Source organism: Pteropus medius, unplaced genomic scaffold (genome assembly GCF_902729225.1).
Source record: "Pteropus medius unplaced genomic scaffold, Ma_sr-lr_union100, whole genome shotgun sequence".
In the NCBI taxonomy this organism is placed as follows: Eukaryota; Metazoa; Chordata; class Mammalia; order Chiroptera; family Pteropodidae; genus Pteropus; species Pteropus medius.
In genome coordinates, this window is record NW_024344240.1 from 852,466 (window position 1) to 870,150 (window position 17,685).

A 17,685-nucleotide genomic window follows, 5' to 3' on the forward strand; every position below is an offset into this window, starting at 1 on the left:
ACTGCCTCTGCACACGCAACACACTTGCTGACCAGGAAGCGAATCCTATGCGTGGATAAAGCACCCATAGACCCGCCGCGGATGCGTCCAAGCCAGTGGCTCGTTTTCTGCTGCAGTTCATAGTTTCGGAGTCTCCTGTGGTTAGAGTCTGGCCCATTCCGATTTGGTTTTCTCCTGTAGATTCATTCACCGTGGAGTTTGAGTCTGATTCTGGTTCCTCAGGTCATTCCGGGGTCTCAGCCGTCAAGCACAAGGAACGACACCTATTATCCGCGGTCGGACACCGCGAAAGCCAGCGCTCAGCGTTATACGTCGCCGGTCACAGCCATCGCGCACGCGCCGCACCCCTGCCAAGGAGTGGGCGGGGAGTGGGCGGGGCGGGTATTTCCAGGGCCAATCGGAAGCGAGCGCCCCCGCCCTCCCGGCCGGTGGACCCAGCTTGACCCCGGCGGTGGGCGGAGGAGGCGGGGCCAGCCGCACGGCCGCGGAGGGGGCGGGGCCCGGGGCCTGGAGGCGGAGCCTGGGGCTGTCAGTCCCGCGCCCGCCGCCGCTACCGCGGTTCCTTACACGCTGTGGCCCGGGTGGCTGCCAACGCTGTCGCCCGCTGCCCGCCGCCCAAGCATCCCGAGCTGCTTCCCGCCGTGCTGGCCCGGCGCTCAGGTAAGGCTGGTCGCGCTGCCGAGACATAGCGTCTCCTCCTCGGTATCGTTCCGCTGCGCGGGCGCCCCCTCAGGGCTGTGTCAGCCCCGCGGCTCCCCTTGCCTCCCGGGGGCGGTCCTGGGGGGCGGGACGACAGTCTTCCCATCCCCCCGACACCTCCAGGCGCCGAGCCTGCATCTCGGGTCCCCCGGCCGCTCCTCTGCATCTCCGCATGGGGCTGGTCCCGAGCTCCCCCTCCCGGGCCGATTACACAATCGCTGTGGCTGGAGGCAGAGGTCCCCTCCCCATCCCCGGCCCCACACCTGTCCTCGCAACGCGCTCCCAGGCACAGGGCAGAGACCCAGCGCGAGACTGAGGCCCCGGAAAGTTTCACTTTGTGGTCCGGGTTTGTTGACATCCGAGTGATGCGGTGAGATGGATTCTGAGCAGCGAGGATGCGCCTCGCGAGCAGTGTTGCCTTTGCCCCGGGGTGGCCCTGTTCCAGGTTTTCTTTCTAGAAGTATTGCCGAGAGCCCTGCTCCGGGCCCGGAGGCTGATGCAGGGCACATGGATCTCGCCGCCTCTACGTTATCGAGTCCTGGCACCTGGATTGCAGCAGTCCGGGGACAGCTCAGCCTCCCGCTCTTCCCCTTTTCCTAATTTAGCATTGACATTTAGATCAGGTAGGCGAATTTACTTAGCGTTTCCCTGACACTTTATATTTGTGAGGTGCTTTGGCATCCCTGATTAGTTAATTAACAAGGTGGGAAAGCAAAATAGATCCTGAAACGCATGGCTAATGCCTTTAAATCTAGCAACTCTGTAAGAACCACTGAGAGCTTTAGGCTGTTTGCCGTGAGAGATGGTTTTGGCCAAGGTGCTGCTGGGAGAGCTATTCAGTGTCTTCTGGTTGCCTGAAAAGACTTTGGTCACAATGACAAGGTTTTTCTCTGCTTCTGCTTATGTAAAGAGGGTCTCCTCTCCAGTCTACGGTGGGTTATTTGGTTTTCTTCACTTAAGTAAAGGAGAAATTACAAGTGTTTCTCAAGATGCAGTTAAAAAAAAAAAAAACCAAGGTTCAAATAACTTTGGATACTTGTCTGCATTACCAAGTTACCCATCCTGTGCAGAAAACCGTTCCTCTTTCTTTTCACTCCCCATCTTCCCTGTAGGACTGTATCTAACTGAGTTGATGTTACTGGTTCTTCATCTAGTCCACAGACCTCTTGCTACCTGTAGTTAACTAACCTGCCTGGGGACATTCTCTAAGAGTGGGCTTAATTAGCACTTTTATCTGCCCATTAAGCAATGAAGCTTGAACTCTCCTGCAATCACGAACTGTTGTAGTGTCGAATCTTTAATAATATATACTTCATTTTAATAGTGTTTCTATAATAATCTTTCTATTAGTATGCCAGTTCTGCAACACTGGTACTTTAAGTATAGAAGCAGCAATTTACTAGAAATATTATCATGGAAAAAACAATTCTCAACAGATTTGCAGCCTGCTTTACTTAGATAATTACTGCTAGAGGCTGTTAAGGTTTTTTATTCTTTGGGGCAGTAGGTGTTGCAGTGCTTTTGATCTATGAGGTCATTATGAGGTCATTCTTCCCTGGAGTGATGGTTTGAGTCACTGTGTCACTCACATATTTTTTGGACTAACATCCTAATAGTTTTTCTCCCATGCTGATTTCTTTTTGGACAAGGTTCAGAGCTAACAAGATTTCGTTTTGATTTGCCAGCCTAAGTTTTAAGAAGGATGATATTTATTGTATTGGCAGGGGAGTGAGGGGGGGGCGTTTATTAGAGCCATGATGGGTGATTTTATTAGCGACTGTACCAGACACTGTTTTTGGTGCTTTACACATATTATCTAATTTTCCTAACAATCCTATAAGGAAGGTAGTATAATCACCTCACATTTCAGATGATGAAATTGATGCCCAGCTGATTGACCAGGTTAAATAAATGACAGCTGGACTCTAACCAAGGCAGCCGGAGTTGAGTTCAAATCCTTAACCACCATGCTATCTTGCTCTGTAGATTATTCTTTCAGTAGGTATTTTATTTCTACCTGCTGTCTGTACAGCATTGCATTCTGCACTGTGGGGAGGAGAAGAGCGTGTTACAGAGTAATAACAAACACTGGGTTAGGAGTTTCTGTTCTGGTCTTAACTCTGCCACCAGCTAATCTGTGATTTCGAGCAAGATACCTGATCTCCCTGCCTTCCATTTCCTTGTTGGTGGATTAATAGCAATTGAAGCAGATGAACTAACTAGCCTTAATAACCTCCCGGGGAGCTGGAGAGATGAGATGAGTCAATGCATGTAAGAATTAAATGTCCTCCCTGAAGCACAGTATAAGATCAAATGTCAAATGAGTAGGGTGTGTGTGTGCACTGTGTGTATGTGTCATGGAGAAGGACTGGAAGCCATGCATACACTATGCTATGTTGGAAGTGCGATAGTGAGAGACTTCATCTTAAACACTTCAGTGTTGTTTTGTTCTGTTGCCACCAGCATTGTTCCTTTTGTAATTAAAAAAAAAAAAAAACACAAAAAAGAAGCCATCCCATAGAAATGGGGTAACCATGTGTAGGACTACCTGGGTAACCATGTGTAGGACTACCTGAGGAACTACCTGGGGATTGCTCGGCATCACTTTGCAGGAGGCTAAGGGTCAGACAATGGCAGGACCTGAGTAGCTGACCCAGGAGTTCCCAGAACATGGCAAGTTGGGGTTGAAAGGACAATTTAAGGTCATTGAGTTTAACACCCTCTTCCTCTTTCTCCTTCCACCATCTCTCCATTGGATAGATCGCTGACACTTGTGTACCTGTCCCACTCAGAGCTCATCCTACTCTTTCAGGGACAAACATTTGGTGCGCTTCACAAATCCGTGTACCAAACAAGCTGGGATTGTATCCATGACAGGGAATGGGAAACTGCAGAAGGATTCTGCACCCACCTGGCATGTGCTCTTGAGAGATCCTCATTGATGTGAAACCTGGGTTACGGGGGAAGCACTAAACCAGGGAGACCAAGTAGGAAGCCTTGGCCAGAATCTAGGATTGAAGTGATTCAGACTGAGACAGACAGTACCATGGGATTGCAGAGGAAGGAATGGACCTCGGAAGATAGACTCCCCAGCACCCAGTGCCTGTCAGCATCAGAGAGGAGGAACAAGTCAGCGTCTCCCTGGAGTGAGGTGGGCAGTGGGTGAGGTGGAGCTGAAAGGTATGCTGGGGTGACAGGGAGAGACAGTTATGTATGTATATCCTCTAGAGCTTATAATAGGCTGTGGCTAATGTAAGCCCTTTGCAGACCAGGAGACAGCTTTTCTTTCTTCTTAAGAAGCGGTGCACCATTTAAATACAGTGGGAAACTCCTTCTCCCTAATGAAGAAATATGACAGTGTTTACCCTTGGGTGTTGCAGTGTCTTACAGTGGCTCCCTTAGCCAGATGTTGAGCTTCTTGGTCACATTGGGAATCTGGTGTTAATTGAAGTTGTACGAGGAGGACACATAGGTGATGCTTTTTTCCTGATTTTGTTGGGAAATCTTTTGGGGGATCCTGTTCTCCAGTGACATCTGTTAAATATGTGGTGGAGAGCCAGCAGACTTCATGGGGAATGATCACAGAGTCATAAGACATTTTTCTTTTCAATGCAGATTGTGTGGCACTTCAAAGAGGGCTTGGGCCGAAATGATTACCCATTGACAGGAAAACAGGATAGTTTGGAGGAAACAAATGAAATGAACCACAAAGACAGAAAAAATTGTTACAAGTATTATAAGTTCATTTTTCTCTTGCTATTTTATGTGTTCCTGGCTTAGGATGTACCATTTCTTAACTATTAATATTTTTATATTTATAAGTTGAAATATATTGTCAAATAGCATGTGTGGAAATAAACTGTATAATTTCTTTCTTTCTTTTTTTTTTTTTGCCAGGATAATATTGGTCTTGGTTTTTCAAAAATTTTTAGGCCAGTGGTTCTCAACCAGGGGCAATTTGTCCCCCTAGAGAACATTTGGCAATGTCGGGAGATATTGTTGGTTTTTACCACTGGGGGTGGGATCGGTACTACTAGCATCTGGTGGGTGGAGACTAGGGATGCTTCTGAACATCGTACAATGCACAGAACAGTCTCCACAACAAGGAATTGTTCAAAGTTAGTAGTGTTGAGGTTGAAAAAAACTCCACTTTGGATGATAAAAAAATTTCTTATAGGAGCAAATGAAAGTCAAAGGGAAGAGGAAAATGTTCCGTGACTTCTTGAAAATGATAACAGCACCCTCACTTCTGGCACCCAGGAGGGAGAACAAACGAAACAAGTTGCTGGAACACAGGCATTTGTCTGCCACCCAGGAGCTATTTCAGTAACTGGATTGCTCAACACAGTAGTTTGGAACAGGAAGTAGAGGCCCTTGTAGTGGGACGAGGCTGTAGGGGTAATTTGTGGAGGCAGAGGGTTTATAGGCCAAGAAGGGAAGCTTGGTCCTGCCAGAATAATTTTGAAAGTTCTAGAGAATTTTTCAAAGGTGATTTTGTTGGGGACACCGAGTGTTGTGCTTTGAACAGTGGTCCCCAAACTTTTCGGCATCAGGGACTGGTACTTCTTTGAGAATCTAATGCCTGATGATCTGAGGTGGAGCTGAGGCAGGCGGTGATGCTAGCACTGGGGAGTGGCTGCAAATACAGATGAAGCTTTGCTCCCTTGCCTGCTACTCACCTCCTGCTGTGTGGCCCAGGTCCTAACAGGCCACAGACCAGTACTGGTCTGTAGCTTGGGGGTTGGGAATCCTTGGCTTAGAAGACACAATCTCTGCTCTGGGAGTAAATGAACCCTCTAGGCTGTTGATCTGAGCACTTCTAGATTCTTCTGTATCTAGGCAAAGAGTAGAGAGTGAAGAACACTAGTTTCGTTTTCAAGTTGTATCTGTGTTCTTCCTGACTCTTCTTTAAAAGCTTATTTTTTTCTGAAAAATTTCAAACATATACAAAAATTGAGAAAAGAGTATAATGAACCTTTATTACCCAATTCCCAATGGCAATGAATATCAACTCCCTGCTGATCTTGATCTGTACCCCACTCATCTTAGACATGCTCCTCCCTTTTTAAATCTAGAAATTAGCTTAAATAATTACTGATCACCTGCCTACTAGGAGAGGCTTGGCAGTGAAGGAGAAAAGTGATTTTCTGGTGCTTGAGTCTCCCTGGAGGAAAGCTGATAATAGACGTGCATGATTATAATAGCCACGAGGGCCTGAGAAATAGGAACAAGCCCGGGCAGATCTGAGAAGGGGGACCCAACTCTTTTTGGTGAGAAAGTAGTGGTGATTCGAGGTAAGTTTCCTTCTTTTTTAAGCCTCATGGGTAGAGAAACCTACATAGAGTTCTCTGCTGGTAGAAATGTGTTTCTGGGTTCTGAAGCTAAGGGTCTTCTCAGTTCCAGGAGGGAGCATCCTTTGCATATTTCCTTTTAGGAAGACCCCTTTCCTGTTTCATAACCTTCCAGGTGTGTGCCGTGTGGTGGGAAGCCAGGTGTTCCGTGTAGCCCCCTGGTTCGGGCCTGATGGGTCTTCACTGATTGCCTCCTCCCTGGAGAGCCCAGGGCAGGGCAGGGGTGGGCGAGAGAAGCAATATTTCCAGTGGTTGTGGATTCTCTTTTGCAGCAGTCGCCTCTCCGCTTCCACTAGTGGGAGTAGGGCTGTCCCGTTGCAGGCACTGGCAGGCTACACCATATGGAGACGACCCTGGAGTTCAAAGTTTTTGAACCAGGCTTTCTTTTCCCACCTGTGTGTCCTCGAGCTATAGAACTAATGTTTTTTAGGCCATTGGAGAATTGGCATGTGTTTTCTTGACTCAGTGTTGTGTTGTAATATGCATACAAAAAAGTGGCTTCAAAAGTTGAGAGAGTTCTTGAATAATCAGGTAATTGATGTCTATGAATTTGAATGAGTGCTAGTTTCTACAAACGTAGACATTCTGGACTAATTTCACAAGCAACTGCATTAGTATGAAAACCTGGGCCCCTGAATGGCTGCACTTACCATTCATATTTTATTTATTAAATGCATTTTCGTCCTCTCCTTCTTCCACAAAGAGGTTTAGGTGGCATTAGCTTATTATGAACAACCTGTGTCGCAATCGTAGATTTTCAAGTATCATGCCTTTCTGTGGGGAGGGCAGCTCCTCGTTTGTCAATAACAGTTATCTACTCTGTGCCTCTCTTATGTGCCAGGCACTTTACTTACACTGACTCTATTCCTTAGAACCCTTCTACTTAGTAATTAGTACAGCAAGTCCTCACCTAACGTCATCGAGAGATTCTTGGAAACTGTGACTTTAAGAGAAATGATGAATTATGAAACCAGTTTTACCATAGGCTAATTGATATAAACAAGAGTTAAGTTCCTAAAGCATCCTTCTAGTCACAAAAATATTACCACATTTCTAAATAAAGACCCAGAACACTTCTAATATTAAACACTGAAATAAATGTGAGCTATACTTACACTTAAGAAAGATGAATAAAAACAGGTAAGATGATTATTTTTCTAACTTGCTTATTCCAGTTGAAGATTGCAGGTGACTGGAGCCTATCCTGGCAGCTTAGGGTGAAAAGCAAAATTCCACACTGGACAGGATGAATTTCCACCCTAGGGTGAGCGTGCCGTACACAAGCATGCGTGTGCACACACACACTCAGATGAGGACAATGTAGACACGCCAGTTCACTCAATTTGAACATCTCTGGGATGTGGGAGGAAACTGGAGTCCCCAGAGAACCCCCACACAGATGCGGGGAGAATGTGACAATTCCATAGCAGCCCTGGCTGGGAATCATTTCCCCCCCACCTTATCTGCATTATAACAAAACAACAATGGTATTCAAGGATTACCATTGTATTTCCATTTTGCAGATGAGGAAACTGAGATTTAGGAAGGTTACGGAATGCTAAGATGTACCATTGGTTTTTAACCTAGATTTGTTTGATTCTGAAGCTCAGATGATTTCCAGTAAGGCTTGTCTCTCATGATTAAAAGTTGGTGAGAGTTTGTACTGGGATTGATAGAGAAGCTGGAGGCAGGTGCTGTGAAAGGGGATTGGGAGTTCTGGTTACTCCAGCTAATGAAATCTTTGCATTGAGCCCCCTGGGAAACATTGCTTTTGAGTGTGATAAATTACCCATGTCCTGTTTTTGAGCTGACTTGTATAAAACAGAATCGCACATGGGTAGCCCTGAGTCAAATTTGGTCAGCAGATGTGTTGTTATATTTGATCTGCACAGTGTTTTATTTTTTAAAAATTGTATTAGTTGTCATCATTTAAAAAGTGGGAGATTTCACATTAAAATTTCCAAATTTCCAAATTTCTTGGCTTCACTTGTGCCATTATAAGGCCATGCAACACTGAGCCCCTGTGGATGTAGCAGAGTCCTTCATTTGCCATCTTTACCACCCCACCCTCTTCACTCGTGTGTATGACTTGCCAGCAGGACTCTGAAGGCATTCAAGTTAGGCATTCTCTCTGCCAATATTAGGGATGCATACGTGGAGGCTTATTCTGTATTTGAATTAAAGATCTCCGGCATTTTCTCCTTTGTAGACACTCTGAAGACTCTAGTTCTCTAGTTGGCGCGTAAACAGACAAATCCACATTTCCCACTTCTAGCTGTCAGCAATGGCTAATTGGGCTCTCGATGGGTTCTTGGACTAAGGCAGACCAATTAGATATTTGGGATTTGGACATTGAAACAGTGAGGTGAGGAGCTTCAGACAGGAAGGGCTGCAGACTCAAGCTGAAGATGGCGATGACAGAAAGGTGGCTGAATGAGCAAAGAAGATGGATGGCAGGTAGATGAGAGACCACATGGCAGCAGAGAGGGCAGAGCTGCCTGGTCCCTACTTCTTCTGTACTTCCTACAATTAGGTTTCTCTGTAGCCATAGCATTCATTCAGTGACATTTATTGCGTGCTTATTTTAATGCTAGGTGCTGTTTAGATGCTGTGTTACATCAGTGAACAAAAGCGGACAAAGTTTCTGCTTTCACTGAGCTTATATTTTGGAGGGGAAAAGCAGACAACTCTGAACAAAAAAAAGTGATAGTAAGAAGAAAAACTGGGGACGGACACACAGAGTGGATGTATGGGATAGTGAAGTTATGTTAGAGAGGTTTTTGAAGGAATGCCTCTTGATTAATAGTTGAACAGAGATGTGAATGAAGTGAGAGTCATGAGGAAGCCTAGGGATGGAGCATTCCCTACAGAGCATTTAGCAAGTGCAAAGGTCCCGAGGTGGGAATATTCTTGACTTGTTTGAAGAATAACAAAAAGGATATTGTGGTTGGAATGCAATGAGTAATGGAATAAGGGCAGGTGGAGGGAATGTAGCACCTCACAGTTATGTTAAAGACTTTGGATTTTATTCTACTGGGATAGGAAGCCATTGGAAGATTTTGAGCATAGGTGATGTGATCTGGTGTGTGTTTTTTTTACAAAATGTAAATGCTTTATGGAAATTAGACTATAAGGCAGCTGAAGTATGTGCAGGACAACTAATCTGGAGGCTATGTAGTAGTCCAGATAAAATACACCGTTGACTCGAGTAGTGTTAGAGATGGTGAGAAGTGGACAAGTTCTGAATATATTTTAAAGGTAGTGTTGACAGGACTTGATTATGTATTTGGTATTAGATGTGAGAAAAAGGGAGAAATCAAGATAATTTCAACCCTTGAGTATAAACATTATTGCATTAGTTAGCATTTTCTCTTCACAGAAAACATTCAGAAGCAATAAGGAAAGTGAAAAAATAATAATGAAAACTTTGCAAACTCCATTTCAAAATTAGGAGAGAAATTTAATCCATAGACTTCAAAATGTTTGTAAAGACTGTCCCAAAGAAATGAGATCAGGTAGAAACCAGGTGGGAAGAAATGAAGAGAAGCAGCACAGATGTGGTGAGAGAGCACCAGAAAAGTCGTGTTATTTAAGGTGACAAGTGCACCCCGATGTGAAAAAGCTGTATCCCTTGCTTGCAGAAATTGTTGTGGACCTGGATTTACAGCTGGTGGAAGAAACCCTTTTGGATTTGATTCAAAGAAGCAAAAGAAGACGGGTTGTCTAAAGAATCATATAGGCAAGCTGCCATATTTGTAGAATAGCAACCTCCCTTACCCCAAATCTGCTCTTTTCCCTATATTCTCAGGCTCAAAAAATGACACTACCATCTACCCAGTTGTTCAGGCCAAAAACCTTGGAGCTATCTTTGAGTCTTTTCTTTTCTATAACTCCTACCTGTAGGCCATTAGCAAGTCCTCTTCAAAGTCTTTTGACTCTACCTTCAGAACAGCCTGGATCCAACCACTTCTCCTTACTTCCACTGTTCCCACCATAGTCTAAGCCATAACCATCTTTGCTTGGATTATTGAAATAGCCTCCTACCTGATATCTGTACTCTCTCCCACCCCTTACAGTCTATTCTACACATATTAGTTAGAGAAGTCTTTTAAAACATAATTGAGGTCATGTTACCTGCCTGCTCAAAACCAGTGTTTTCCCATTATACTTAGAATACCCCAAATCATTACCAGAGTCTATAGGATCCTGTACAGTCTGGCCCCCTGCCTAGATTTCTCAATACTTTTTCTGTTTCTCTCCCTCTCAGTCACTCTGCTGCAGTCACACTGGTCTCCTTGTTTTTTGGAACCTGCCAGGTGTGTTTTTACCTTAGGGCCTTTGCACTTCTTCTTTCTGGTCTTTTTATGGCTCATTTTCTCACATCTCTCAGGTTTCTGATCAAATAAGATTTCCTGAAAGTGGCCTATGACTATTGTATTTAAAATAGTTTTCCCCCTTCCTCCACCTCAGACTTTTGCCCTGCCATATTCTTCATAATGCTTATCACTATCTTGTTTATTGTCTGTTTTCTTCACTACATGTAAGCTTCATGAAGCAGGTATGTTGTCTTATTAAATGCTATAGTCTTAGCATTGGAATAGTTCCTGGATCATAGTTTGAGCCAGTACATATTTTCTGAGTGACTGATTGAATGAAATTCATGTGTGATAGAGGTAGCATATTGTATTTTATAAGAGATTTATTATTTAACAGGTGTTTTTGAGAAAAGTAGTTAGACGTTTAAGGATAAAGTGGATTATTAATAAAAAGATATTATAGACAGTTTTATGCCAGCATATTTGACAATTTATTTTATTACGTTTTTTAATGCCTACAGCACCCGGTATTCCTAGGTGGTCTCCCATCCAAGTACTAACCAGGCCTGACCCTGCTTAGCTTCTGAGATCATATTTGACATTTTAGATGAAATAAAAAATTCCTTTAAAAACTTGACATACTAAAACTAACACAAGAAGAAATAGAAAATCTGAATAGAGCTATATCTATTAAATAATTGAACTTGTTATTAAGACCTTACCACCAAACAAATATGTAAACAAGCAAACAAACAAATAAACTATCTAGGCCTAGATGGTCTCTTCAGTAAAGTCTTCCAAACATTTAAAAGAAGTAATAACATCAATCTTACACATCTTTGAGAGGATAGAAAAATAAGAAACATATCCCAGCTCATTCTCAAGAAAAACCTTTATACCAAAACCTGACAAAGACATGACAAAAAAAGAAAATTAAAAACCAAACTTTCTTATAGACATAGATACAGAAATCCTAAACCAAATGTAATCAAAATGAATTCAACAATACATAAAAATGATAATACATCATAACCAAATGGGATAATTTTCAGAAATTTGAGTAATCTAACATTTGAAAATAAGTCAAGATAATTCCCCACAGAAATAGAAAAAAGTGAAAAATATACAATCACTGTAGCAGATGCAGAAAAAAAATTGATAAAATTTAATGATTCTGATTTTAAAAAAGCCTTAATCGGATAATGAGTACTCACAAATAAATTAAAGCAACCATCATACTTAATGGTTAAGTGTTGAAAGCCTTCTCCCCGGGATGTCTGCTATCACAACTTCTATTTCACATTACATTAAAAGTCCAAGCCATTGCAGCAAGGCCAGAGAAAGAAATAAAAAGCATATGGATTGGAAAGTAAGAAATAAAATTGCTCTTATTAGGGGATAACATGATTATGTATTTAGAAAATCCAAATGAATCTATAGATAAACTTTTGGAATTAATAAGTAGTTTAGCAAGACTGCTGGATACAAGGTCAATATATAAAAAATCAATTGTACTCCTATATACCAGCAATGACAACAAAAAGAAAACAAAATTAAAAAAATTATACTATTTACAATTGCCTCAAAAAGCATCAAATTCATAGGAATAAATATGATAAAGATGTACAAGATGTACACTGAAAACAAGAAGACATATTGAGAGAAATTAAATAAGACTTAAGTGGATGGAGAGATATACCATGTTTATAGATGGAATGGCTCAATGTTATAAAGATGTGTTTTTCCTCAAAATTTATCTGTAAGTTATACAAACCATTCAAAATTTCAACAGGCTTTTTGAATGGACATTAACAAACTGATCATAAAATTTATATGGAAAGGAAAAGGGCCCAAATAAGCCAAGGCAATCACGAAGAATAAGAACAAAGCTGGGAGAACTTCTATTATCAGATATCTAGACAATGTGGTATTTGTGCCAGAATAAGCAAATGGCTCAATGGAACAGATTAGAGAGATTAGGAAGAGAGCCCTATATGATCACCTGATTTATAGTAAAGGTGGCACTGGAAATGCAGTAGAGAAAGGATGTCTTTTCAGTAAAACGTGCTGGTTTAATTTAATATTCATAGGCAAAAAATGCATCTTGACCTTATCTTCAAACCATTTACAAAAATAGTTTCAGCTGCATTGCAAATATAAATATGATAGGTAAGACAATGAAGCTCTTAGAAGAAAACAGGAGAATATCTGTGTAATTTTAGAATAGGCAAACATTTCTTAAACAAGACACGAAAGCACTAACTATAAAGGAACATATTGATCAACTAGATTAGATCGAAATCAAGAACTTCTGATCATCAAAAGACCCAATTAGGAGAACAGAAGAACAAAAGTAGAATTAATGTAAGAAACTACAAATCAATGAGAGAAAGGCAAATAGTCCAACAGAAAAAATGGACAAAAACTTGAATAAACACTTCATACAGAGGATGTTCGAATGGTCAATGGATATATTAAAAGGCATTCAACTAGTTCTCAGGGAAATGAAAAAACTACAATAAGTATCTTTACATAGCCGCCAGAATGGCTAAAATTAAAAAGCCATTCTTGCCAACACCAAGTTAGCAAGAACATGGGACAGTTGGACTCTCATATATTGTTGGTGGGAGTGTAAATTTATACAACCACTTTGGAAAACTGTTCAGTAGTATCTACTAAAGCTGAACACTCTATACCCCAAATTCCTCTCCTAGGCATATACCTAACAGAAATGTGTATATGTAGTTACCAAAAACCTGTATAAGAATGTTTATAGCATATTATTCATAATAGTCTCAAACTGGAAGCAACTGAAATGTCCAAAGACAGCTGAATGGATAAAGAAATTGTGGTATATTCATACAGGAATGTGAATAATTAACCTATAACTATATGTGAAAATGGGTGACTTTCACAAGTATATTGCTGGGAAAAAGAAGCCAGGTGCCAAAACAGGTAGAACTAATATATGGTGATACAAATCAGGAATAGTGGTTACCTGATGGAGGTAATGCCTGGGAGGGGGAATTAAGGGGACGTCTGGAGTGTGGGTCGTGTTCTATTTCTTGCACTGGATGGTGTGGTAGATGGGGGAGTTCACTTTGTGAAAATTCATCAACCTGTACATTTATGCTTTGTATACTTCTCTGTATCTTAAACTTCATTAAAGTTTTTATTAAAAAAAAAAAATCTGGATCTTTACTTCAGTTCTTAAACCAAAGTAAGTTACAGCTGTATTCACTATTTAAGTATAAAAATGAAAATTCTATAATTAAATATGGGTCAACATTTTAAAATCTTGGAACTATAAATTGAACTGCATAATATTAAAAATTTCCTTGAAAAGCATAATTAAAATTAATTAAATCAAAAGGTAAATGTCAACCTGAGGAAAATATTCATAAAATAATATATTAGGTATTGCCAATCATTGAATGAAATATTAAAAAACGGATAATACCAAGTGTTCCTAAGGTTTGTCAAGAGAGTGCTTATACCTTGTGGTTGGAACAGTCTATTTCTACAGCATTTTTAGAGGAGTTTGGCAACATCCTTTAAAATTTGAAATGTGCATTCTATTTGACCTAACAATCAATTCCCAGGAATTTTATCTCACAAAATATTTGCATAAGTATAAAATTATATATGTTATAGTTATAGATATTATATATAACTATATATAATTTTATATAACAGTAATATATGTAATATATAATTATATATGTCTTAATCAGGATAAAATTTCTATTAAGACACTTTTGATAATAAAACTTTTAAATTATTTTTTTCTGGCTATTTTAATGTTTATTTTAAATGTCTATTAATAGAGCACTGGTTAGGTAAGGTACATCTTGTATAATATAATATACTATGTATGGTAGAAAGAATGAGGTTGATCTATATCAACTGGAAAAAATCAGATGGCCAGGAGAGATTGATTGCTAAATGAAAAGAGTAGGTTGATAAACATTTGCATAGTTTAATATGTAGTGTATATATTTCATTGGAAAATTCTTGGAAAATATACACCAAACTATTAACTATGATGATGATATTATGAGAAATTTCACTTTCTGAATTTTTTAAAGCAGATTTTTGTAAGCAGAAAAGCAATGAAAATAAAAATTACACAAAAGCAAAATGAAGTTATTTACACAGAATGATCTCACATAAGTCAAAATACTGGCTCTCTCTTGGGAGTGGGATTCTAATGATTTTCATTTTTTATATTTCTCTATGTTTTCAAAAATTTCTACAACAAATATGTGTTGATAATTGAAAGATACTAATTAAGACTGTTAAATTCTGTCTGTGTTTTACTAGCTTCATGATAAGGATCAAACTCCTAATGAAGGCATTTCTTTCATGTTTCTTGCCTATCCATCTTTATCTGCTGCTCATCTTTCACATACATCCTGCCTTTCATTTTTCTATGGAACAGATACATTCTCATTGGAGATAATAGAACATATAGAGAAAAACATAGATGTCTCCTTTCCAATTCCACTGCTCTCCCCCAATTTTTTTCTGTACATTTGCTCACATCTGTATGTCCGTATACAAGTAGTCCTTTTTAAAAACATAAATGGGATACTTGCTACCTACTTCTTAACCACATTCTGTTATTTGCTGTTCCTTGAACTGTTCGTGTTGTTTCACCCCTACGTGACTAGCCAAAAGCCCCCTTTGCCCTTTCCTCCAGTCCCTGTGCGACCAGCAGTCACAGCATTTAATTATTTGGTGTTTTTCTAAGGATTTTGGATGGGAGAAGTTTAAAAGGGACAGAGCATGAAAGCAAAGCGGACATAGCTATAGTGTGAAGGCAGCCGAAGGACGATGGGGAACGTGGCAGGATACTATTTCCAGTTAGTCACTGAGGTTTTTGTCCACCTAGTTCCTTTTAGTTATGGCATATCCTCCCTCTCTCTCCTTGCAGCTAGGACATTCCACATTCATTGTCTCAGGGGACAAGTGACGTAGAAATCAGCACTTGGATTTTGATTTTTCCAAAGCCTGGTCCTCTTGGGGGCACCAGAGGACTCAGTGCATAGACAAAAGGCCTAGAAGGGTGCCTGATGAATAAGAGAAGGCCCCTCTAGCACCCTTCAACCTTTCCTTTCCTTATAAATGGAGTAATGGTGTCCTTGGTGAGGTAGGAAAGAGTTAGAGGAGAAAGTAGAGAGACAGCTGTTTGTCTGTCGCCCCTGAGGAGGCAGGCTGAGCAGTGTTGGAGCTGAATCCTGAAGGGCAGTGACTATGCAAACCCCTCACAAGTCGGGGAACTGCAGAGCTGAGGGAACCTGTGCCTCTCTGTATTTAGGCAGAGTCCAGGGGAGCAGTATGATTCTGGTTCCCATCACCAATATGGCCCTGGAACATTGAAGTAGAAATGGCTTTCTGCCCTATGGAGGCAGAGAAGCCCCCCAAGCACTTCCCAGAGTCCTTGCTGAGCATGGAGCATGGGAAGTGTTCTTGAATGGGACAGGGAAGACTTGGAGGTTGATTTAGAGAGCAGCAGAGGAGGCTTTGTGGTTGGGAGAGGAGGTCCCCGTGAGTGAACCAGTGATCCAAGCCTGGAGGGGAGAGAGGAGATGTGCACAGAGGCTGGAGGATGGAGGATAACTCAGAGGACTAGGTCCCTCTCTGTCTCAGGCGCCTGGCCCTGAGTAAGGCCCTGGAATTTAGAGGTAAGTGGGGAGATGGGGCTGGTGGAAAGACTTTGAATTGCATGGAATTATCAAATGGAGGATTTCAATATAGATTATTATAGTACAGTAATGTTGCATTCCTTACATCCCTGAGTTTGAGAACTGAGAATTGGGCCTGTTATAAATAGTAGAGTTCTGTTTTATATCTTTGCTTTGGTGGTGGTGCTGTTGGGCTTTGATGTGATTGGCTATGAGCTCACGATTCTTGTGTATGGTCTGCGGAAGCTATCTCACTTTCTCCTTCACAGGGCTGCCATGGACCTTTGGAGGCCAACCCAGGCCTGGCAGTCACAGAGGTGTTTGCTGTCTCATCTTTATGTGAGCAAAGAAGGGAAAGATGAAATCAGCAGGACGACACCTTTCTGGACAAGACTATACAGGAACCCAGCCTAGTACTTAACTCATAGTTGATACTGCGTAATTCAAGAGATGCAACTGAAAACCAAGCAAGAGCAATTTTCTACAACTCATTAAATCTGAGGGAAAATGCTTGTCAATGCCTTGCATTAATTCGAGGGTTGGTTAAGTAATTTCAGACCTACATTTATCATTGATTTACAGAATATACAGTTAATTCTAGTAACCACCGGGCAACGTCAGCTTCATCAGGGCCCAGAAACTTCACTTAAATAGATGTCAGAAGACATAAACTAATGGGAGTGAGAGAACAGAGTGGCATTGCTGGACATGCAATAGAGGAAGTTGTTTCTTTGTAGTAGTTTTAGGTACCTAATGGAACTTAGGATGTAGATGTTTTTGGCTGACCCGGCTTACTTTGTGCTGTGTTGGCCTACCATCATTTCAGACTTTGCTGACTGTTGCCACAAATGCTGATTTACTCATTTCTCCCTTATCTGTCTTTTTTCCTTGCCTTCCTGCTTATGCTCTGTATACTCTTCTAACTTCTTTGCTCTGTGCTGGGGTTTTGGTTTTTCTTCTCCTTGAACTCTCACCCCATTTGCCTCTGGTCCCTTTTTTTTCCTTATGATGTACACATCTTTCTCAAGTGCAGCGCTATTGTTAATTTTGTGGCATGCCCTTTTCTCTCGACTTCGCGGACTCTTCACCAGCTGGGAAGGAACATGTATCTGCTCTTCAGGAAATGCTGTCCTTTGAGGGGGAAAAGGACTGGCTTCCTGCAGTGCCAGAATGAAGATCCTCCTCTGCTGGAAACAAACAAAACCCCTTTATCTGTGGAACTTCCTGTTTCCGCCACTGAAAGCTGTACTCTCAAACACGGGGCATTGTGCCAGGGGCACATGAAATCATAGGATACACTGGGTGCATCTTCCTGATGTTACTAGAGACTCGGGGAAAATTGTTTTGAATTTTTCTTCCTCATAGAAACTATTGTCACATATGGGTCAAGGAATATTTTAGAAGGCGACATAAAATTCTCATGGTATTAAAAGATTAAACAGGAGATGTAAAAATTTCATGCTTCTGGTAAACTGCTTTGGGTTATGTTCTTAAAATTCTTGGGGTGTCTTTCTACTCCTCTACTGTTAGAAAGTACTTCAGTGGAGAATTTTGAGCAGCTCATAAAGCATTCACTGAAAGTAACAGATTGCTACAGGTCTGACCTAGTGAATTTGGCACCCTGGGCTGATT

The 17,685-nt window shown here is 41.3% G+C and overlaps 1 long non-coding RNA gene across 3 annotated transcripts in view; it reads left to right on the top strand.

The window, feature by feature from the left end:
* The first annotated feature begins 513 nt into the window (after positions 1 to 513).
* LOC120607202 (uncharacterized) overlaps positions 514 to 17,685 on the top strand; it is a 151,693-nt gene continuing 134,521 nt past the window's right edge. For 2 of the 3 annotated variants that reach the window (XR_005654090.1, XR_005654087.1), the window contains exon 1: positions 518 to 660. This is a non-coding gene — a long non-coding RNA (uncharacterized LOC120607202). Of the gene's footprint in view, positions 661 to 17,685 lie in introns of all 3 variants that reach the window. The other variant, XR_005654088.1, reaches the window with a different exon arrangement.